The sequence below is a fragment of the Stegodyphus dumicola genome, chromosome 8 (genome assembly GCF_044657685.1).
Source record: "Stegodyphus dumicola isolate Sdum_Otavi_A_Nest chromosome 8, ASM4465768v1".
NCBI lineage: Eukaryota > Metazoa > Arthropoda > Arachnida > Araneae > Eresidae > Stegodyphus > Stegodyphus dumicola.
In genome coordinates, this window is record NC_140775.1 from 6449206 (window position 1) to 6474164 (window position 24959).

Genomic DNA, 24959 nt, shown 5'->3' on the forward strand with positions numbered 1-24959 from the left:
TGCAACCGTACCTAGGAAGCCTGCGCTGGATATCACGTTCGCGAGCCCAGCCGGTTTGCAGATTGATATGAATCCGAGATACCGATGCAGGTTATTGGCAGGAGGGTAGTAATCCCCGGGTCGTAAATTCTCACCCAATAGGATAAGATTGGAGACAGCGCGGAGTATAGGTTGGGAGTGGGTAAAGGGGTAAAGCACCTGCAAACGTTCTCTCAGGTGTTCTGCAGGTGTTCTTCACGGAATATCACTTCCCATAAGACAGCAAAAGTCAGTTTGTTGGAGTTAACGTCAAAGTGTATCTTTTCAACCTAAATCGCGTGAAAAATATCTAGCGCAAAGTCGTGTTCTGCGTCGTTCGTTTGATCTTCTATCGATGAGTGCTGATGAAAACGGCTATATCGATTACAATTTGCTGCATCGCAATCTGGATTTGGATTTCAACTTGTACCGTAATCTGGGTTTGGGTTTCGGCTGTTCACAAAAACCTTATTTTAATTGAATAAATAAACAAATATAAGTCACCCTCATTATAAAGCGGGGGGGGGGGAATTGAAATTCACATTTTTGCTGAAAGGTACACTTCATTAGGGATGAGATTGCATTCCAAATATTTTATATTGAGGTAAAACAGCTCAAAGAAAAATTTAGTATTAAAATTTAAAAAATAGATAAATAAAATACCGTATTCTTTTCTCTTAGCTTTTTAGAGCCAGGCTTTGAAAATTTTTAAAACATTCGCTTGATTTTTTTTTCTTTCTCAGAGCAGGAGCTCCCCTAAATTTTAAAGCAGATTCCTCCATCTAGTGGTTGTTTTCGTCTCACCATCAAAGACAAACTCTCTCAGACTACCAGCGAAGGCCACACCGAGCCTTTCCCTTGTAACGGCTTAACTTTATGCCAATAATAATAATAATAATAATAATAATAATAATAATAAAAACTGACCCGTCACAGATAAGGAAAACAAGCTCTTGTAAATTTCACACGTAAGAAAAATCACAAAAAAGAGCAAGCATCCAACCCATGAGCCGTAAACCCAAACCCAGAAGAATTACCAGTAGTCAGCTGTCTTATCCGTTCGGCCCCTGATGGCGTCGGAGACTTTAAGCAATATCAACGTAATAGCAGAATCCGCATTACTATAGGAAATACGGATAATTATTTTTTTAGAAAATACTGTCTGAAATAAATTAAATAAAATTAAGTAATCAGCACATCTGAGAACATCATCAGTGATGCTATTGAATATCACTAAGTGGCATGTAATTTAAGGAAACCGAAGTAGTTTGTAGCGGTGGAAAATCATTTTAGGCTTTACTGTAAATTACTGGAGAATTTTAATGGTTCGTGTATATAGAATGCAGAGTGGTTTTACGTATTTCAGTTTTGAACTCTTTTAGAATATAGAATTCCTTTTCGCGAACGGGCTGGCTGCATGGGCGTTTTCGTGGTTTTCCCCATGTGTAACGTGTATTCGACCCAGTTTCCCTTAGAAAGTCCTCCACCACAGCATACCTTCCCTTAGGCAGATATCCCTAGTGTACTTTGCCATAATTAAATAAAACAAACCAAACAATTCCTTTTATTGGACCTTATGTTAAATAAGTATGAATTTATTACAGAATTGTGTTTTAATAAATAGAATAAATTTGTTGAGCTGAATTCACCAGTTGATCTAATCTGCATGTTTCTCGCACCGTGAAAAAACAACGGTACCTAGAGAAAAGACATCCAATTTTGAATAACGTAATCCTCCACTCGAATATGGGCATCTGGAAGCTCAAATTTGGAATTTGCTCTATTATCTATTTCATATTTTGTAAAACATGAACAATTTTTTTATTAACAAACTCAAGGATTTCAAAGCGAGCAAATGGTAACACTGTACACCCCCCCAAAAAAAAACAGTTTTATCTCCAGTACGACAGACACTGTATCGGAAACTCTAAAGATATGCTCTTTTTAAATATTTTGTGATATTGCTGTTAAGCTGAATTTTATGGCTTAACTGCGGACAACATGATATTTAATAAATAAATATTATACACAAAACGTTAAAGAAACGTCTCTTTGGGATAATATAAAATCTGGAAGCTTTATTTTTGTTATTGTTTTAATTATTTATTGATTTATTTAAAGAAATTCGGAGTCAAGTTGAAAATGACATCAAAAATTGCAATTTTTTTGGAATTAAATATCCCGATCAATTTTTGTCGTACGGGAGTTAATTTTATGTTTTTATGATTAGTTCTTGCATAATAAGGCGACGGAAAACATTCGCTTCTATTAATTTTTATTGTGATTTAATCGGAAATGGATTTGTTCCCCTTGAAAAGTCAATTAATTTCCAATTAACAGTAATAATGTTTTCAATTTTTACTCTTATTTATTGCATTTTTATAAAAATGGCTCTTCTTTTTATTGCTGTCCAAATATTTCTTTTAATGAATTATTTCGTTCAATGGGAAAATTTTTAATTTTAGTGAATTCTTTTACAGAAATTAACGTTTATTAATTTTATTTAACTATTTTCACTATTTTATTTATATTTTACAATTTCTTTTCCTAAGAGATAATCCCCAAACACTTTCTCTCTCTCTCTCTCTATATATACATTTCATATATATATATACACCTGCCTATTACTCGGCTTGAAAGACCTTATACGGTGTTTATTTTCGCTATCACTGATCGTAGACATCCAGTCACAGAAGCGTTTCAGATGACGAAAACATTAATGTTTTGGCAATGCCAAATTAAAAAAATCTGATGTGTACACCACATGACTTCCTTGTACGGAATATTGAATTATACGAATTTTTTCTTCCATTTCATTTAAACTTATTGGATTGAATTAAATCTACTTCGTCGACAGCGCATAAACCACAATAGAATAAATGCATTCTTTAAAATTCACTCTATTTGTTTACCATAGCGACGATGTATAAAAGAGCTAAAACGATGCAAAACGATGTATAAAAGAAATTAAGCAAACAAAACAAAAAAGATAAATTTTTTCACAGACGATTGAGTACTTCTCATTCAATTAATTCAGTTCTCACTTCGCGACAAGGCAAAAATACATAAAAAGTCAAAATATCTGTATTAAAAATTACGAAGTAAATCTTAAACACTTATTTCCTCGAAAAAATTCCAGAAAGGATTAAGCATGATTTAATTCGCAATAATAAATGAAGGCGTTATCTTTGTTGTTGCGAAGTTAAGTTTCTCTAGATTGGCAACAAATCACCTATTCTGCTGTTTCAAATGTAAACAAGCAATGGCCGCCATCAAAAACATTATTAGGCTTAGCGGCACTTAAACAACTTTAAAATTGTTGATAATTCTAAAAATATTGCATACAGATTTACTAAAGGCATAAAAACGTTAACCGGAAGATAAGAACAACATAATGCAAATCATTTTTTAAAGCAAAAAATGTACAATTTACATACATATAAGATTAAAGAAACCGAGATCACTGAGCCGGGTAACAGAGTGGATATATATAAAAATATATTTATATACGTTTGGTGCGGCCGATTGCAACCAAAATACGAGGTGCACATCTACATGTTTTAGGAGTCCTATATACAAAATTTCAACGTTCTGAGACTCGTTTTTGAGTTATGCGAGATACGTACGTACGTACATACGTACAGACGCCACGAAAAATTCTCTTCAGAATTCATTTTAAAGCAGTTTTATAATTTTTTTGTAGGAAAAGAGTCTTTCATTCTGTCCTTACGTACAGATATCACGCAAAAACATCGTTAAATTTCATTCGATAGCGGTTAAAATGGATATTTTCGTTGAAATATGCTGCCTGAAACTTTTCGCGATTACAATACTTATACTTTACGATTACTTTTTACTTCGTACAAGGAATTTAAAAAAAAAAAAAAAAAAAAGCTTTACTCGAATAACGAAATCTAACTTTTGATGCGGTCTCCCGAGTCTTAAATTTGGTGAAATTTTATACTCCTTATGGAAAAGTAAAGAATTTTGATTCTCGTACGACCAAAATTGATTGGGATATTTAAATTCAGAATTTGCTGTCTTTTATGTCATTTTCAACTTGCCTCGAGGGATCGATTGATTAAGGTACAATAATTCGAGGAAAGCAGTTTAAACGAAATGCACCAAAAGCGTGTATAATTTAATAGGCATACAAGAAAATCATGTGGTTCCCGCATCAGATTTTTATTTATTTATTTATTTATTTAATGGTACAATAGCGTTGTTATTGTTTTGAAACGTAACACGAAACTGCTGCCAAAAATTTTGGCATCACGTCTTTAATTTATCTTCTAAATTAACGATACAATAGTTCATTACTCATCTGCGAAACAAAATAACAGAATTAAAAATAGTACACATTTCTTATTGACACTCTGACATAGTGCCGTGTTCGCGAGAAGCAATGAGGCTTCATATAAGACTTTCATTTTTAGACGATGCGATACCGAACGGCTTTTCTGAGTAATGTTGTACTTAAAGACCTTTAACAACTTCATGTAAAAGAAATTTTTACGAATTTCGTACATTAATAGACGATTTTGGTGCAATTATATGTGGAGTTGTTATATTTTTTCTATGTAATGCAACGCGATACAATGCCGGAAAAGTAAGAATACAGGGGCATTTAAGATTCAGTAAATGGGTAGTTGCCAAATTTGGCGATCATTTCGCGATATTTTGGTCCGATCCCAGTATCACCGTAATATGTATCGAAACTCAATAAATGTAATTGACCATTATATTAGCTGTAACCGTAATCAGACACTGATATCTAAAATTGAAACGCCTGAACCATATGGAAAATGTCAGGTAAATGAATTTAAATGAATAAGAAAACTAAATTTAAATTTAAATAAATGAATTAAAAAAATAAAGTAAGAAATAATGAATAATAGAATTAAGTATAAAGATACAAATAAAAAAATTAATAATTTAAATTATGTTAGGGGCAAATAATTAAATATTTGGGACACCGTCTGGATTTATCATTTCATTCGAAGACTCGAAAGTACCGGCTGAATGTAAGTTCTGACTGATATAATTTCGAATATTTTGCCTTATAACCACTGTTTTTCGAAAACATATTTCATCATGAAAGAGTTTTTCTTTTTTAATTTTCAAAACATGTGCACGAAAGTTTCAAGAGAAGTACTTATATCTATCGTCTGCCCTCTTTCTTGACTCACAATGTGGTCTTTATTTATGATCTGGCTACAGAATTCGAGAATCCGGGTTCTTCAAATAACCCTTTCTCCTATCGTCTGGCTAATATTCAAAGATAGCAGGTGCATTATTGTATTTAAAATCAAAATTCTAAAGAACAAACACACACACAAAAAGTGTAATCAGTAAAGTTTAGATTAATATCTTATGTTTATAAGAATTTATAAATAAAAATTTCCAAACTTTACAAAAATATTAGAAAAGTAAACTGTGATTTCGTCTCAGAAGAAATTAAATTAAAAAAATTAGAAAAATATTAGAATAAAAAAAAATTAAAAATATTTTGAAGAATTTAGATAATTCAAATGATTAGAAAAGTAAAGTCTCCAGACGGCGTTTTCGTTATGAGAAAATCACGAAAGATAGAAAATAATAAAATGCACACATTCAAGTTATGTTGACATAAATAATTTATTCAAGGTAATAAAAATCAATGCATACTGTATTTTTTCGGCCTAGCTTCTTAGCGCTAGGTTGTGAAAATTTTTTGTATTTCCTCTACTGAATACAGTTTTCCTGTGTGATGACTAATTTATAAGGAAAATTGTATTCTCCCGATTGTTAGCTCAAAAGGGGATTAGATCCAAAGGGCTATTAGTCCCAAAACGGCATTTTGCGTCGTTTCTCTTTCTGCGTTGATTTACTTTCCAACTGTTGACACCAAATACGAGTATTATCGCCATGAATTAATTATATTTAAGGAAACTAAATAATGAAGAAAATCTGCATAAATGCATGAATGTTTCTCGCATTGTGAAAAAACAAGGACACCTAGCGACATCGAATTCTGAATAACGTAGTCCTCCAACCGAACGTGGGCCCTTGGAAGCCCGCATTTTGAATTTCGAATTTGTTTTATTATTTATTTCATATTTTGTAACATTTTAGCGAATTTTTGATTAACAAACTCGACGTTTTTAAAGCAAGCAAAGGCAACACTATACGAAAAAAAAAAAAAAAAAAAAAGAAAAGAAAACATTTTAAAAGTAAAATAAATAATATTCGATAGTTACCAGTAGTTTATTTATGACTAATTTGTATTTGTTACGTTGTTACCGTAACCGTGTCCTTCGAAAATTAAATGATTTGCGTAAGTTTCCCCATCTCCATTTTGGGAAGTTAAATTTTGATTAAAAAATTAGGAGGGTAAGAGAGGAAATACAGTAAATAAAAAAGGTTTTAATCCATTGTTCAGTAAATTAGTATTTGATAATTATTATTGTCTGTTTTATGTTATTACAGGTTTATACGTACATATAACATTAATTTTAGACGTGTATTTTCAACAGAAAAATTTTTATGAAACAGGACTGTGCATTTAGTGAAACAATTTTCGACACTGAATGTGTGTGGTTTATGTTTTCGTTTTATTGCATCTTGAAAGATCGATTGAAGAAGACACGAATGTCAGACAGAAAAATTATTGACCAGGGAGGAAAAAAAAAAAAAAAAAATAAAAAAAAAAATAAATAAATAAAATAAATAAAATAAATAAATAAAAAATCTGAAATGTTTCAGATTTTAAATTACGTCCAAAGGGGCGTTTTTTTAACGTTTTGAGTGTTACCTTTATTTATTAAATATCATGTTCTTTGCACTTAAACCATAAAATTCAGTTCAAGAGCAATATCGCAAAATAATGTTAAATTAAGCAGATCTTTAGAATTTCCGATATACACAGTCTCGCGAGCTGGAGATAAAAGTATTTTTTTTATATATAACGTTGCCATTTCTCGCTTTTAAAGCATTGAGTTTGTAAATCAAAAATTCGTTAAAGTTTTACAAAATATAAAATCTATAATAAAACAAATTCCAAATTTGAGATTTCAGATGCCCATATTCGCAGTAGGATTTCGTCATTCAAAATTCGATGGCTCTATGTACCATTGTTTTATCACAATGCGAGAAATAGACAATCATTTATGCAGATTTTTCATTATTTAATTTCTTCAAATATAATGCAGGACTCTAACATTTTGTGGCAACAGTTTGAAAAGTGAACCGACGTTTATGAGTCCGACGCAAAATCGCAAAACGAAAACAATAGTCCTTCAGGGACAAAGCCCCTTTGGACTAATAATAATAATAAATACAAAATAAAAAAGCAACTAATATTTTTCATGAACGTCATAACTATTAATGCCATTCTGATAATGCATTTCATGTAATTTTCTGTTTCCATCGCGTACTCTTTGTTCGCCTTCAGTTCGAAATTAATTTTCAAATATAACTGATAGGTCAAACCACATTCATAAAGAGAGAGAAAGAGAGAGAGTATAGGGGGGGGGGAAATCGACAGACGGATGAATACCTTTATTAATTTACTCACGGGTTTAGTCTGAATGCGCCCTCTACACGTCCATGAAAACGATTTCTGCCGCGAGTTCTCATGAGAACGGGGTAAGAAAAGCTACAAACGATTAATTCTACAGCGCGGTTCAAGGTTTGTATTTTACCATGCAGTTCATTTTTCGTTCAGTTGCATTTTATTATAGCATGTAAATAATACTATCTAGTATCAGATAGTTAATTATGTTGTGCGTACTTACTGACCTCAATCACAACAATCGAAACTTAATCTGACCTGTTTCGAAGGTCATTTCGGCGATTTAATAATAGAAGTGAAAAATATTAATGACATTGCAAGCTTCGATTTGAATTTTAGGACAGAAAACAATTACGATGAAAAACATACTTTATTTTCTAAAATGTTTAAAAATAATTAAGTTACGATTCCTAAAACTAACTGTACTATAAAAGTAAATACATAAATAAAAAAATCTGATGCAGACACCATATAAATTCCTTAAACGGAATATTAAATTATACCCATTTCCTGCAGCATTTCATTTAAACTTATTTCTTCGAAATGCATTAGAGATATATTTCTCATTCAATCAATTCAGTTCTCCCTTCGCGGCAAGGCAAACATACATAAAACCTCAAAATATCATTATTAAAATTTGAAAAATATAGAAAAACATAAAACACCAAATGCAGTTAAAACAATTAAAAAACAATTTTACAATTAAAATTAGAGTTTCTACGCAAAAGCAAGCAATTATGCCAGCAGGTAAGAAGGTAGATTTCTCGGTGCACAAAAATGAAAGTTCACTTTTGGTCTCACTCTTCAAAAAGACACTGAAGTTGTTGAAACTGACTTAATTCACTAATTTGTCTGCTAAGTTTCAAATGTAAGCAAATATGGCTGCTATGGTGGAAAAAAAATTAGGCTTAGTCACACTTAAACAACTTTTAAATTGTTGATAATTCTACAACTATTGCACGCAGATTAACTAAGGGCATAAAATCCTTAACCGGAAGATAAGAACAACATAATTCAATCGCTTTTAAAGCAAAAAAGGCACAATCTACCATCCTATAAGAATAAAAAAAAATCTCACCGAGCCGGATATGAGGGTGGGTGTATGTATATATATATTGTTTCAAAAGAAAAAATTGAATTTAAATAAATTAAATTTAAATACAAACTTAATTAATTCTTTGCGCCATTGCTGCAAGGAATGAAATTTAAATTTAAATTTGTTTAAATATATATATATATATATGTAAGATAAAATTATATGAATCGAAATTATAGTTTAAACTATAAACATTAATTCTTCCTCTCTATTCTAAAATCGTAATAATTTCTCTGCATTGCGTCATTTCTAGATCACTCTATGGCCCGCGCAACTCTGATGACGTAATAATTAAGAACTGAAACTGCCATTATAAACCAAAACTTTTCTCTTCGCCATACTTCCTTCCTTCATAACTACGCACTTCAGCTTTTGCTCTCTACTGTGCTAAGATGTAATTTCGCTGGCTTGCTTTCTATCTCAACAATATCAAAAATGTAAATCTTCTGTGGAAAGGCACGACTGGAGTGCCAAGTGATTGTGGCCACAAATATTAGTTGCCAATAAAAATTGGAATTAATACTGCCTCGACTGCCAAGCTCCTTAGATATTACCAAGTTAGCATTACTAGCACACTACGCAATCAAAATCTTCTTCAATATGGGTCTAATCACTACAGTGTTCCGTCTTTTCCTTTGCTTTTATTATGACATATATATAAAATTGGAAAGCTGATAAGTACTGTGCTGTAAGACCTATTTAGTCTTAAAAAATTTTTGCGCAATATGCTGCAAAAATTATGAAATAATAGGAAGAAAAATTGTAGTGAGCTCGCCAAAAAGTCACCAGGAGCTGTGGCTCCAAGAAATAGTTCAACGCAGTATTTTTTAAAATAATGACATAGAAGGGTGAAAAATTAGCTTATATATGCGTATGATCCTGCTGATAGCAATAAAAAAGGGAGGTACTCAACTAGATGTTATAGCAGTCACATATACAAAATGTCAGCGTTCTGCGGCTTATCGCTTTTGAGTTATGCGAGATACATAGATATGTACGTATGTATGTAGGGATAGATGTCACGAAAAAAATTCATCTTCTGAATTAATATTACAGTTCACCCTTTTGAAAAGAGTCCTTTATTCTGTCTGTACGTGCAGATGTTACGAAAAAAAAAAAAAAAAAAAAAAATCCAAATGGATTCGAGAGCGGTTAAAACGGATATTTCCGTTGAAATATGATACCCGAAAGCTTTCGCGACTGCAATACTTCCATTTCGTGCAAGGATGTAGCATCCATTCTTTTCGGAGATATCAAAATTCAGATAAATTTACGCAATGAAAATTATAAATTTTTTTCGATAATATGTACAGCATAGGTCGAATATTGAATATTTTGTATGCAGTATAATATTACGAAAATATAAAGAAAAATGAATTTCCTGTCATTGATACCAAACTGTTGGATTTTAAGCTCTATAAGCTTCATTACTCATATGCTTTGGGGATATTATGGCAGTAAATAACAGCTTTTTAGCTGTAATAAATGACATTACTGATAACGGGAACAACGCTAAAAACTATAGCGGAATCAAATCTATAATACTGGTTTAATCTATTAAGGCAAAGCGTTTAAGAACTATCTCGCTTGAGGGGCGCTTTCGTAGAGGCCTTACTAAGGGAAACTGGTTCGTATTTACGTTACATGTGACGAAACACCACACAAAATTGCAAGAGAATCAAATTTCAGCATCCGAATATATAAGGGTATGGTTACTTGGAAAGACAGTACTGGGATAATTTGAATGCTGTATCTCACTGTCTTATATATACTGTTTTCACATCGCAAGTATGGCGCAATTTAGGCTTTTTTCTTAATCCAAAGATTCAATTTGCCCAGAAGGACTATTAATTTCGTTTTGGCATATTGCGTCGATTCACGATAAGCGTTGTTTCACTTTTCAAATTGTTGCCACCAAATATTGTCGCCCTGTATTATATTTAAAGAAATTAAGTAATGGAAAATCTGCATTAATGCATGTATGTTTCTTGCATTGTGATAAAACAACGGTACCTAAAAGCCATCGAAATTTCAATAACATAATCTTCCATAGAATATGGGCATGTGGAAGCTCTAATTTGGATTTTAAATTTGTTTTATTATCGATTTCGTATTTTGTAAAACTTCAACGAATTTTTGATTAACAAACTCGTCGATTTCAAAGCGAGCGATGGCAACAATGTACAAAAAAAAAAAAAAAAAAAAAAAAAAAAAAAAAAAAAAAAAAATTTATCTTGAGCGCGCGAGACTGTGTTTTAAAGCCTAAAAATATGCTCATTTTAAAATTATTTTGCGATATTGCCGTTGAACTGAATTTTATAGTTTCAGTGAAAATTTAAAACCTTTTAGGAATCTTAAAATATGTTTTTTTTTTTGTTTGTTTGTTTTGTTTTGTTTTTTTGTTTGTGTGTTGTTGTTGTTATTCTTTTTGTTTCGCAGCTGTGAACCGCGGATACTGAACCAGCGAATACACCGGCACGATTATATATGCGAAACTACATTGTGATACGATCACTATTTACGTGTTTGTGTACAATTTCACTCATATTTCTACACGTGAAAGCTCATTTTCCTACTATTGTTCTTTCATTTATCTTGCACATTATAGAGTGATACCTGAACACTAAAGATCATTGTATAATGTACAAAAATAAATGAAAGATCATATACTAAGCGGATTGGCAACAACGTTTTTAATCAAGGTCGCTGAAAGATTCAAATCCTAACAATGACGTAAGTCCTTAACAAAAATATACAAAATGTTTCTGCTTTTTAGGTTTAAAATATATTTAATAAAATATACACCAGAAAATTTTTGCTTTTTATGTTTATAACATATTTACTAAATTTTATACTTTTGACAAGGCTGCATTAATCATTCTTCAGAAATACAATACAAAGCGTTCCGTACTATTTACATTCAACAAAATTATCTCACACGTCTAAGAAAAACAGTGATTAAAGTAGATTGATGACGCCTCTATTATTCTTAAAACAACAGTCGTTTAAGAAAGAAAATCTAATCCCTCATTAAATGAGGAAATCCCTTTTATGACGGAAAATAATCCCTCGTTAAGGGATTAAAGTGATTGTCCGAGCGTGCAGGAGGAAATTGCACACTATTATGTCGACGTTTAACTATGACCGCTTTGTGATGGAACTCTTTCATTACGATAGCTCCTCTTACCCCCCCCTCCAATTATTCAGAAGTGCTCATACATTTAAAAAGTAACTTCAATTTCTCAAATTTAATCTTATTTTTTTAATCCCTATCACATTCTTGGGAAACATTATACGTTGTGAGGATACACAGAATTCGCTCAATTCGTTACATTCATTGACACGTGAACTATTCAGCTACTTTCTGCTTTTCCAATCTAAAGTAGGTCCTTTATCTTGTATTTATTTATTTTTTTCCCTTGTCTGTCTGTAAGGAATTTAATATGAGCATTTCATTTTTATTTTTTTTTATCACATCTTTATTATCCAGCCTTTCAAATTCGTATAAAAACATACGAAACATTTCATCTGAAATGCGAAGTTGTCCTCTGTCTGTATACCTTTCCTTCTCACCTAAGCTTGGTCCCCCCCCCCCCTGCGGACAGAAGGACTTAGCGGGTGCAAAAGGAGACATCTTTTGATTTCTCTAGCAATAGTCTGCGAATCATGAAAAATTATTCCGCAAACGCACCTTTTAGAAACTTTATAATATTTTGATGAGCAAACTTTTGGTCTGCTATAAATTTTAAATGGGGGGGGGGGGACTTCAGAGTTAAAAAAAAAAAATTGGCTTGATAAAAGCTTTGGTTTGCCAATAAGAAATTGAATAGAAAAAAGTTTTCGAGTAAATATGGTTAAACCTTCTTTTTTTTTTTTTTTTTTTTTTTTTTTTAACCTTAAATAATTATAGAAATATGTAGCTTTTTTTAAAAATAAAAATACCATCTACTGCTGCCAGCCTACTATATTAAACTTTTACTATCAAATAGCATTAAAAGTTAAAAGCAATTTCAGCTTTAAAAGATTGCTTTTCTTTTTCTTTTAGCCCAAAAGAGCTATTAGTCTTCAAACGCGACTTCGAATTGTTTTACTTTTTATTGGAGTCTGTTACCATTCGGATAAAAATATAGTATCACTTCTTCATATTTAGCCCATCTGTTATTAATTAACAAACTGAAATGTTTAAAAGTAATAGATTTAGCAATAGGTCATTTTTCTATTTTTTACTCTGACAGATTCAAATCAAATGTATATAATTCATGATCTCTATAATTAAAAACATAAAATATTTTATAGAATTGCATTGCATATTTTTTCATTTTTTAAATTGACAGAAGATGTATAACGTTCCCATGTAAGTCTAAATTCATATTCCTCTAATATCCTATAAAATGTTTCGCCATTCTTCCACCTGAGCCATGCCTATCAATGATCTGTACTGATAATACATATTAAAGGTTAAAAGAGAGCCCTTTTCGGCAATTGTGAAAATCTGAACTCTTCTAGATTTATGTTAGACCCTATAAAATGTTTTTATCCCACATGGACCATCTTTATCGATAACCTCTTCCGATAAACCATATCAAACTGTAAGGAGCGTTTTTAGAAGATCTTTTAAATGTGAATCCTGTCTATTTTTTTATGTTGTTGTACTTGTTTTTTATGTTGTTGTACAAAAATAATTAAACAGAAAGAATCTGTCGTGGTGACCACCCCTCATAGACGACCACCTCAGAAAGAGTTAAGTATTTATAAGAACATACGTAAATAAACTTAACTTCACGAAAGACCGAAATCATTTGGAATTGTACGTGGTCATCTTAGAGAGGGTTTATTGTTGCCAGTTAGAAATATTACTAAGCATACGTTCAATAATATTAAGCGTTACAGTTACAGATATCTTTAACAGTATTAAACATTTTGAAATTTTAGTTATTATAAAATCAAAGTCACACCTTCTCTCTTCGTATTATATAATATTTCTACACATAACAGACGAAAAAATCGAAGCTTAACTTACCTCGGTAGTGTTCCTTTTTCCACTTTGGTTGTATTTCAGCCACCGTTCAAATCCAACAACTGATCGTCTGATCGAGTCCACCTAATTTGTCAGAGACGAACAAAACTTTGAACTAACGCCCTCTGCGTTGCTGATCACGAGCGTGTATGAAGAATCTTCCGCCGCATCCTCCCCCATTCCATTCCCATTCACACACGCAGACGATCAACACTCTCTCTCGTCCCTTTTTTCCCACTCCCCGTCGTTTATTGGATCTGGGATTGCGTTAACAATGCTTCCACCGAATATCGAGGCCCTATTTTGTAAAAAGCATGCAGAACAGCGCTTCCGAAACCTTTTAGGTCACGTGCGTCACCAAACGACTTACATTTCATTCTGCAGAGAGTTAACTAACACGGCAGCGACTTTTAATGTTGCTGTTTTTTTTAATTATTCCTTAAGCAGTAGTGCTCAGAATCTAGGAATATAAGTAACTCCCGATTTCAACAGTTAACTCAAAACACGGTTAATCCGGGGGGGGGGGGGAGAAGGTGATAAAATAAATAAATAAAAATTAAAAACTTAAAAAGAATGTTAATAACATAAGCTTTTGTTTAAAACTCATTTTTAATAAACTAAAAGTTTGTTAATAAACTAAAAGGAAAAAAGTAATTTATCATATATGGTAAAGGGAACAAGAGAATAAATAATTCTTTATTTCAATCTACAGTGTTAAATAATATGGCAATAATTTTTTAACGTTATTGCTTTTTTAAATTTATTCCTTATGTAATAGTGCTCCTGTGAATATAATTAACTCCCAGTTACCACTTAGAAACACAATCTAACAAATGGAAAATAAAAATAATAGTAATCATAACATTAAAAATCTTAAAGGTTTCAGATTTTTATTGGTGGTCCAAAAAGGATTGTTAAGGTTTCATATGCTCTCGCTGAGCTCGCAATCTACCAGTCTGCTGTTACACTTATTCCTGATAACCCACGTTTTTGTCTTTTTAGCTTTATTACGCTCTATAGATATATTTACGCTCTATAGAATTCAACAACAAAATTACAAAAATTTTAAAAGCAGTATAACAGTATACGTTTAGAGTTCCTGATGCAGCTTTAAGCGCTGCATACATTTTTCTGTTTTTTTCAGTCTTTTCTGAATTCACCATATCAATGTTCAGTTCTCTTACTAAGATGCATTTACAAAACTTTTTTTTTTTTTTTTTTTGTATTTTTATTATTAACATTTTGTGTGTTAAACTTAATGATTAAATACAACGTTCTACTCACTTAAATAACGCATAAAATTTCAACGGCAAAATCGCAAAATATTTCAAAACAACATATCTTTTTAAAATTTTCGAAACACGGTCTTGCGCACTGGAGATAAAAATATGTTAGTCCATACAGTGTTGCCACTGATCACTTTCAAATCGTTGTTTAGTTTGTTAATCAAAAATTCATTAACGTTTTATAAAATATTAATTAAATAATAAAACAAATCTGAAGTTCGAAATTCGGGCTCCCGGGTGCACATGTTGAGACAGAAGACTATGTTATTCAAAATTGGATGGATTCTGGGTACCGCCGTTTTTCAAAATAATCGTATTCAGGTCCGGTGATCGAGCTGACCACTCCATGCGCTGAATTGTTTACTGCTGAAGATAATCCTCCACGATGTGGGCCCTGTGCGGTGTAAAATTCCTGTGCGAGGAACATATATACATTCATATTGTTTATTATTTAATTTCCTTAAAAATAATACAGAGCGATAATAGTCTGTGGGTACAATTTTAAAAGTCATACGCCGCTTAAAGTGAACAGAAATGTTTTAAATGAGGAAAATACTCATGTTTTGGCAATATCAAATTTAAAAAAACGGGACAAATAAATAAATTTAACTTTGAATGCGCTCGACCGATTCCTGTACTTATATTTGGGAAAGTTTTTATTCTCGTTATGAAAAAATAAAAATACAAGAATTTTGACTCCCAGATTATGAAAACTAACCGGGATATTTAATTTCTAAATTTACAGTTTTTGATGTTTTTTCGACTTGCCTTGAGGGATCAGTTAATTAATTCGAGGAGATAAGTTTAAATGAAGTGCAGAAAACTTGTTATTTAATAGAACGTACAAGGAAGTCATGTCGTGTTCACATCAAATCTTTTTATTTTTTTCTTGTGTTCCTGCTCTTTACTTTTTTATATTGCACTTGATAAAAAATACATTTCTGTATTTTTTAAATATGAGTAATTTTTAATATAATAATAAGTAATTTTTGGTGTATTTTATCTCTCATATTTATTTTATATAATTACACTGCTTATCATTAATTAAGAAAAAATCACAAAAATTACGATTACTCAAAAAGTTTAATGAAATTGACCCACAATACACAACAAATAGTAAGGTATAAAACAACATGAAAATACATTATCAGGCAGTTATTGTGCTACAGAAATTGGCATATGTGTAAAATGAACAGATTGGATGTGTCAGTTTGGTATAGGGAAAATTACCTTCACTATGGAGTATGATCTTCTCTAGAAGAAATGCAACACATACAACGATGTGCGATGCTGTGAATTATGCAGCTATCAGTTCCGTAGGAAGTGAGAGACATTGCTCATGCAAAACAGTTGTAAACGTGGCAAGGGTATGAAGAGGAGAACTGAGAGCAGCTACACATCTTTCTAAAGTATTCCAAATAGGGTTGGTAGGATTCAGATCCGGTGATCGAGCTGGCCACTCCATGCGCTGTATCGTTTACTGCTGAAGATAATCCTCGACGATGTGAGCCCTGGCCAGTGTAAAACTGTCGTCTTGTAGCAAGAAATTAATAACCCCTATTGGCCCGACATAAAGGCACACATAAGCATAAAACATGTGATCTCTGTAGGCCTGAGCATTCATAGTCACACGTGAGATGGAGGTCTCTGCGTCCACCCAAAGAGATACCACCCCAATCGAAGACAGTGCCTATGCATGTCTTTCACGGATGTTTGATGGATGATGACGGGTTCCATGTTCTCTCTAAATCAAATTAAATAACGCCTACCATCATTTTGGAGGGCAAACTTGTACTCACCCATAAAGAGAACAGCCCTCCATTGAAGAGTTGTCTAGTGGACATGTTGACGTGCGCGCCTTAGACATTCCCTTCTATGACGAGACGTGAGCGTCAAGCAAATGGCTTGTCGCCTCGCGTACAGACCTCCTTCGTGAAGCCTTCGCATGGTTGATGTTGACATCAACCTTCCAGCGGCTGCAACGAGAAAGGATCTTAGCTGAGCCGGAGTTGAGGTTCTATTCCTTCTGGCGCGTAACAACAAATATTGCATCAAGTCTCGTCGTAGCGGTTGGCCGTGTTTGGCTGAACTTCCTAGATGCCAAATCTGTAGTTAGAAATTGTTGCTAAAAATCTATGAAGCACAGAAGAACTCACATTTAACCATCTGGCCACTTCTGTTTGACTTTGTCCTGCCTCTAGTCTCCCAATAGCTCTTCATCGCAGTTCTTCGGGAAAATGATGCCCGAATTTCTTATCAGTATCACAGCGAAATTTGCAGGCTTGCTCTGAAACCTGCTATTTCATGCTCCTTGTAGGTGAAATATTTCGATTGCAGCGCCTCTAATTTGCATACTGCAGTTTTACTCGGCAATTCTTATCTGACAGCATATTCAAATTTTATCGGATTGGCTTATTTCTGAATGAGATATCCCTGTTTTTGTGAATTTTCCTTAATTTTTGGAAACCGTTTTTTACTGCATGATAAAATAATAATATCAAGAAAGCATTAATTAGTAATTTCATTAATAATTCTTTTGTAATCCCCAGGTTTTCATGAAGGACACTCCGTATCCCTTCTTTCGCTTCGCCGCCTTTCAAGCTAACTCTCTGTTGTTGCATTTCCTTTTTCTTCGGATATTTAAAATTCAAGAATATATTATGAATGGGCCCGCTTATTTCTGTTTTATCTGTGACGCATCAGAAGTGTTCATTTACTGTAACAGTATAGTTCTACAATAAACTGTAGTTTTTTCAGGAAATAAAAGAACTCTTTTACTGGCCACGATTGCTTGTATCTCCATTTTTAATAACTAAATTACTATATGTAAATAACAAAAATACGTTTAAAAAAGTCGGTTATTCCACGAGCTAACTGGGGAAATCGTATTAAAACAAACTACATAAAACAGTTGTATATGATTTTAAAAAAATATGTATAGTTTACAGTTTTTCTGATTATGCCGATTCCCCGAAAAGTATTGACAAGGCAACACCGTGTGTTGCCAAATTAGTCATGTGGACACTCATTATGCAAAAATGTATTTATGTGGAAATACAGGTACGCACGCATGCGTGCATCTGTGACGTGAGTGCCAGTAAACGCGGATTTACCCTTTTTAAAACCGACGGTCGTTTTTCTAATTAGTGGTTAATTTTCCATTCAGTACACTTTTCTTTTCTTGCCAGTATTCGCAATGGAACTAGATCCTGCCAGCTGATGAAATAGGAAGTGTTATAATTCTTCAGAAATACGGCATTCGAATAATCAGAAAGTAGCATTTTTTATGCGAAAACAGATCGCTGTGGACATGGTGAAAATAATAGCGAGTGCAATGACGAATTTTTGCAATTTCATGCTTTTTTGAAACGGAAACAGATCGCTATGTACATGGTGTGAGAACAGCAGCATGCGCAGTGCCAAGTTTGTTCAGGTCATGTTTTTGAAGTTAAAACAGATCGCTGTGTAAACGGGTAGAATAGCGGGAAAAAAATGTGTAAGGATTTGTTAAAAAAAAGGTTAGCATTTTGCTACGGATGTTTCTTGCTTTTTTCGTGTTCATTGATTCATTGCTCTTTGCGGAATTCACAGTGCGCGGTTTTTTTTGGCAATAGTTGGTACCTTTCGCGTATTAGCAAAACGAAAAAATAACTTGGCATAACCAAGGAGTTGGCGATTTTTCGAGAAGGAGATGCAGATAATTAAGAAATGCTTATTTTATATTTTTCACAAGCATTTTTAAAGTTGAAGTTCACTAATTTTTAAACAATTCCTCAAAATATGCCGAACTTATATTATTTAACAATTAGAGAAACACAAATCGATATGTGTTTCTCTAATATTCTATTTGTGGATATTGGTAATAAGTGTGACAGCGGCATTTAATGCTCATTAGCGAATGGAATATGTCGTTCGCATGCACATTCGCTCTAACACCCATAAGCGTAGTGCAGCGTTAATCTCATAGATGAAAGAATGACTTTATTGGAACTAGTTGGTGCTACTTGAGTTAACCACGTCTCTCGCTTTGCCTTCTTTCCTTGTTGTTTAAAAAATGTGAGTGAGTATTTAAAAATTTGCAGAGCAGATTGCCCCCACTATGCTGTGCTACTCAATATGATGTTTGAACAGCATAATTATCAAGTAATAAATACATATTGTGCTTATCTAAGGATTATATGGTTCTTCTAAGAGTTCAAGCCACCTATTACGCCGTCTTCATTTGTGCGTCACGTATATTTCCACTTCGACCGTGACTAAAATAGTGAAGCGTACAACGATCGCGAGCCTCTAAACTATAAGATCACATATACTATATGTAATAATTTTTTTTATTATATTATATGAAATAATTTTATTGGCATGTCGCATAGTATAAAAAAAAAGAAACAGTAATTCAAAGCAAACCCAAAAATGTCACTCAGAAAATAATAATTAAAAATAGAAGCCCCAGCAATAGCTCTTTTGATGGGATGATTTCTGAATCTGCGGATTCAGATAGTATGGAAATAGAAGAGGGTCTAGAAGATCACAGGAATCTACTTCCACGAAAAAATAAAAACCAGCACCGAAAGAACAAAAACCAGCACCGAAAGAACAAAAACCAATCATAATGGCCACCCTCATCTCATGGAACTGTCGCGGTTTCCACCGAAATTTGCTCGACATAAAAGCTATAATCAATGCTTATCATCCTGTGTGCTTAGCAATACAGGAAACAAATCTGAAACCAGAACAACAAGCAAAACTTCGGAGTTTTCTTTCGCAGGAAGGATAACCTTGCAGATGAGCGTGCCAGTGGAGGTGTATGTCTCCTCACTTTACTGGACTATACATCAAATGCACTTTCTTTGATGACATCCCTCCAAGTTGTCGTTACTCAAGCAAATTTTGATATTGTTATTTCAGTCGTTTCTCTCTATTTGCCTACAAATGAGCACATTGATCAGCAAGATTTAAATAGTCTTACAGAGCAGCTGCCTGAGCCCTTTATTACAGTAGGAGATTTTAATAGCCATAGTCCGCTCTGGTGTAATAAAGATACAAATTCCTGAGGAAGGCAAACTGAGCAGATGACCGAAGATCATAGCCTTTCGTCTCCTGAATAATGGGCAGGATACTTACTTCCATGAGCCTTCAAGGACATTCCACGCTCTCGACCTTGCCGTCTGTTCACCATCTCTAGTGTCATTTTGCACTTTTAGTGTTGGAAATGATATTTACAACAGCGATCATTATCCCATTTTTGTATCTCTTGCACGAAGAAGAGCAAACCCCATGTCGAGATCCCCTCGATTCATCCTTGATAGGGCAGACTGGGAACTCTTCTCTTCCACTGCAGAGCTCACAGAGAAAATGGTAGAAGATGTGCATATCGATGACGCTGTTAAAGCTGTTACTAATACTATTATTCAGGCAGCTATGCTTTCGATTCCTAGAGCATTAAGAAAAATACTAAAATATTCGAAACCGTGGTGGAACCGTGACTGTCATGAAGCACTGAGAAAACAGAAAAAAGCATGGGGTATTTTTCAAAGATATCCTATTCTGCGAAACCTCATAGCATTTAAAACAGCCAAAGCAAGTGCGCGAAAAGTAAGAAGGCAGAGCCAGAGGGATTCCTGGATTACATGTGTGTCATCAATAACATCCTCTACGCCTAGTAAACAGGTTTGACAAAGAGTTAGAAAAGCATGCGGAATATATAAAGACCATTCACTTTCCTTTTTGGAAAAAGATGGCCGAGTGATTAGCTTCATAGAAGAAATTGCGAATACTATGGGTGAGACATTTGCTGCCGTTTCTTCCAGCAGAAACTACGCACCTGCATTTCTCTCTATCAAGCAGCGCTCTGTAATATATCCCATCGCATTCAACTCTACCATATCTGAGTCTTATAATAGAGACTTTACTATGCTTGAATTAAGGAGAGCTTTGTTGCAGACACATAGGTCTTCTCTGAGTCTTGATGGCGTGAATTATGAAATGCTAAAGCATCTGTCCTATAATCCTGCCCTTCTCACTCTTTACAATAGTGTGTGGAAGGAGAGTACTTTTCCCAGTGCATGGAGGAGAGCTGTTGTAATTCCTATTGCTAACCCAGAGAAAGAACCAAGGAATCCCTCCAACTACCGGCCAATTGCCCTTACGAGCTGCATATGCAAGCTGTTTGAAAAAATGGTAAACAGCCGCCTAGTCTACGTCTTGGAAAAGAATAATATTATACCGCCTTATCAAAGCGGTTTTCGAAAGGGTAGAACAACCGCAGATAATATGCTCCTTTTAGAGGCATCCATTCGAAAAGCTTTTGTAAGAAGAAGTAACCTTGTTTCAATATTCTTTGACAGTTAGAAAGCTTATGATAAGGCACGGAGATACGGTATACTTCGGGATCTTCAAGACAGTGGCTTGCGCGGCAACATACCAATTTTCATTCAGAATTTCTTGGACCCTAGAACTTTTCAAGTAAGGATTGGCTCTTTTTTGTCGGATGTTTTTGAACAGGAAGAGGGTGTGCCTCAAGGCTGTGTGCTTAGTGTAACCCTGTTCAGCTTAAAAATAAACTTTGTATTAAAAGAACTTCCTCTCACCATCTTGGAATCTCTTTAGGTTGATAATATACAGATTAGCTGTCGAAGGGCAGACATGAGCTACGTAGAGAGGCAATTGGAGATTTCTCTGAATAAGGTCCAAGAATGGTCAGACAAACAGGGGTTTACATTTTCGAAACAGAAAACTTTGTGCGTGCACTTTTGTAGGAAGCGAATTCTCCATCTTGAGCCTGAGTTATATCTGAATGGTACAATTATTCCAGTTGCATCTGAAGTAAATCTTTTAGGAGTGACGTTCGACCGAAAATTGACTTTCCTTTCTCATGTTTTAAACCTGAGAAAAAGTGTTTGAAAACACTAAATATTTTAAAAGTTTTAGCGAGCACCTTCTGGGGGTGCAGAACGTTGCTCTATGCTTCGCATTTACAGAGCGTTTGTCCGCTCTAGACTGGGCTATGGCTGAGTTGTTTAAGGATCCGCTCGGTCCTCAGTATTGTTAAAACTTGATCCTGTTCATCATCAAGCTCTGCGGAGTTTTTCAGGAGCTTTCAGGACTTCTCCTGTCCAGAGCCTGTATGTTGACTGTAACGAACCGTCACTTTATCTGAGGCGTGAGCAGTTGTCCCTTTTGCAGTATTTTAATATCTTATTGCAACCTTGAACATCCGAATAAGCTGTGCTTACTTGATAATGTGTGTAGCATTTTATTTGAAACATGTCCATCCTGTGTGCCTACCTTTCTTTTAAGAGTTCGCACTATCATTGAGGAACTCTTTCTCTTTGATATGTGCCCTCCCCAACTGTGCAGAATTTAGAAATCCCACCTTGGGAAAATGCACGAATCCAGCTTCTTAATGTTTATCTTCCAGTATATACAGATGGACCAAGTCAAATGATCATGTCGGGATGGCATTTGTAATTGAAGATCACATGGAAAGCAGACGCTTGCAGCATGCTTTCTCAGTCTTAACATCTGAACTAACTGCAATATATTATAGTCTTTTTTACATCACAAAGCTCTGTCACAAAAAGTTCATAATTTATACAGACTCCTATAGTGCACTTAAATCATTAGAAGCTTTTCCCATGATTCATATAAACTTAATGAGTCGTGGATATGAAATCCTGTACTGCTGGGTTCCCGGGCATGTGGGAATAAAAGGGAATGAGCTGGCAGATATCACAGCGAAATGTGCTGTTCAACTGTCCAGTCCCCTCATCCCTTTTGGAGACATCTGTTGTGTTGTCAAAGAGACGATCCGAAAAAAATGGCAGCAACTTTGGGATGTTCAGTTCCAAGTTGAGAAATGTAAAGCCTAGAATTGAACATTGGAAGTTAACTAGAAATCGTAAGGAGGAAGTTCTTTTGACTCGCCTCAGGATTGTTCACACTAGAGTGACACATAACTACCTTTCATTTACCTAATCATCTTTGGTTTTGTGTCAAAAATGTCACTCACTTATCGGCATGTCGACAGAACTTAGTAGAGAGTTGGCCAGTTGGCTGAAGATGAAACTAATCACTTTTTTAGTCATGACCGAGATGGTTATATGACAGATATAGTTGAAGCTACTGCGTAAATGTGAAGCGTGTTAAGCAGATGGAGTTACCGTACTTTCCAGCTTATAACAGTGTATAACGAACATCTGTAATTTTAAGCTACATTTTTAAAAAAACTGTTAGGTATATTCACCGTATAACGCGTACCGAGATCTTCAAGGAAGAATCTAAAAGATACATGTGCAGTGCTCTTTTGAGGTCACTTATTCGAAGATTTGTCCTAGCCTTTCGAACAATGATATACCGAATTGACTAGTGATAGGGAGAACAATATGTGTGTGGGTTAAATGCTATATTAGGATTAAAATTAAGATATTAAAGAACTATTGCCAATTTGTTCCAATTAAGTTTAATTTGTTAATAAATTTCCCTTTTTTGACGTTTCTTATATATGACGTTTCCATAAATATCTATGAAACCACGTTTTTTTTGGGGGGGCGATTCATTAGGTTTATCTCAGAGTAATAGGCGTGAACATTGTGTGATGCCCTCGCCGGGATTCGAACTCCGGAACTTACGAACGTCCGGACTAGCCGGACGTCCTTTCCAATTCCACTGCGAACACATGCGATAAGGAGGAAGAAATGCGTTAGAAAATAGCGAACAATTTAAACAAATCCCCCTACGATAACGAGAAATTATAGGAGTAACAGAAAAAGAGGAAAATATGTCCTAGTAATAATAGCCATGTACTGCGATAATTTGGAAGATATATGAAAGATCTTATGATTATTGGATTCACAATAATATTTTGTTTTGAGAGGGCAGGATTTTCTTAAAAGGGCTAAAATAACTATTGTGTGCATCATTAAGAGTTAAGAAAATATTTCCCGGAAAAGATTGTATCGTTCAAAATTGGTAAATAATCTTTTCAAAGGTTACATCATTCCATCCACCGTTACACATCAGTAAATTGTTAACGTAGTTAACGGTTTATCTAATTGAGTAGTTTAAAAATAAGGTTAAAATAATTCTAAAGACAGTAGCTGAGTTTCGTCATTCTCACATCCCTCCCCTTCTTGTAAAAATCGAACTTCAAAACACGTTCCAAAATGAAAGACGAATTTTGTTTCGCACTTGAAAACGTGTTCCGCCTTTTTGTGTACTTTTTGTTGCAAGTAAGAACCTTCCCTCTTAGAACATGATAGACACCAGCACGTCAGACGATACCATCGAAGAAAGATGAACAATTGAGTCATTCACTGAATCGTATGTTAACAAAATAAAAAATAATGAAAAAATAAATAAAATAAAGTAAAAATAAAAATAACAATTTTTTTTTTTTTTTTTTCTTTGAAGCGGGGAAGCAAGTTTTTAAATTTACTCGTATTTACTCGTGTAACTTTTTTTTTTCTTATGGCTTTAGTGCGACTACCTCTAATGAAGATTATCATCAAATAACAAAATATTCGAAATTAAAAAAAAAATCTGATGTAGCCACCACGTGATTTCCTCGTACGGCCTATTAAATTATGCACATTTTTTGCCGCATTTCATTTAAACTTATTTCCTCGTGTTTCAATAGAGATATATTTCTCATTCAATCAATTCGGTTCTCAGTTCGCCGCAAGACAAAAATACATAAAAAAATCAAAACAGTTTCTTTAAATTCTGTAAAATACAGAAAAACCTAAAACACCAAACATAATTAAACACAGTCCAAGAAAAACAATTTTTGCAATTAAAATTAGACTTTCTAAACCAAAACAAGCAATTTGGCATTAGTGTCTCAAGTTTTCTACAAATCCAATCACTTAACGTAACTACAATTTTGGCTTAACTTTATTTGCCAGTTTGGCATCATCGTTCTTACTTGAGTAAAAGACGAAATACCTTCGCATTTATTAATTATTGTTCATTGAACACGATTTGGTTTGT

General features: G+C 33.8%; 2 protein-coding genes across 2 annotated transcripts in view; one reads left to right on the forward strand and one right to left on the reverse strand.

The window, feature by feature from the left end:
* The window catches only part of LOC118198888 (repulsive guidance molecule A-like), a 135891-nt gene extending 122055 nt beyond the window's left edge, over positions 1-13836 (reverse strand). The window contains exon 1 of the mRNA XM_085821536.1: positions 13687-13836. The gene's annotated coding sequence lies outside the window, so the exon portion shown is untranslated. The remainder of the gene's footprint in view (positions 1-13686) is intronic.
* The window catches only part of LOC118196116 (tubulin polymerization-promoting protein homolog), a 208287-nt gene that overhangs the window by 126714 nt on the left and 56614 nt on the right, over positions 1-24959 (forward strand). The gene's annotated exons all lie outside the window — the stretch shown is intronic.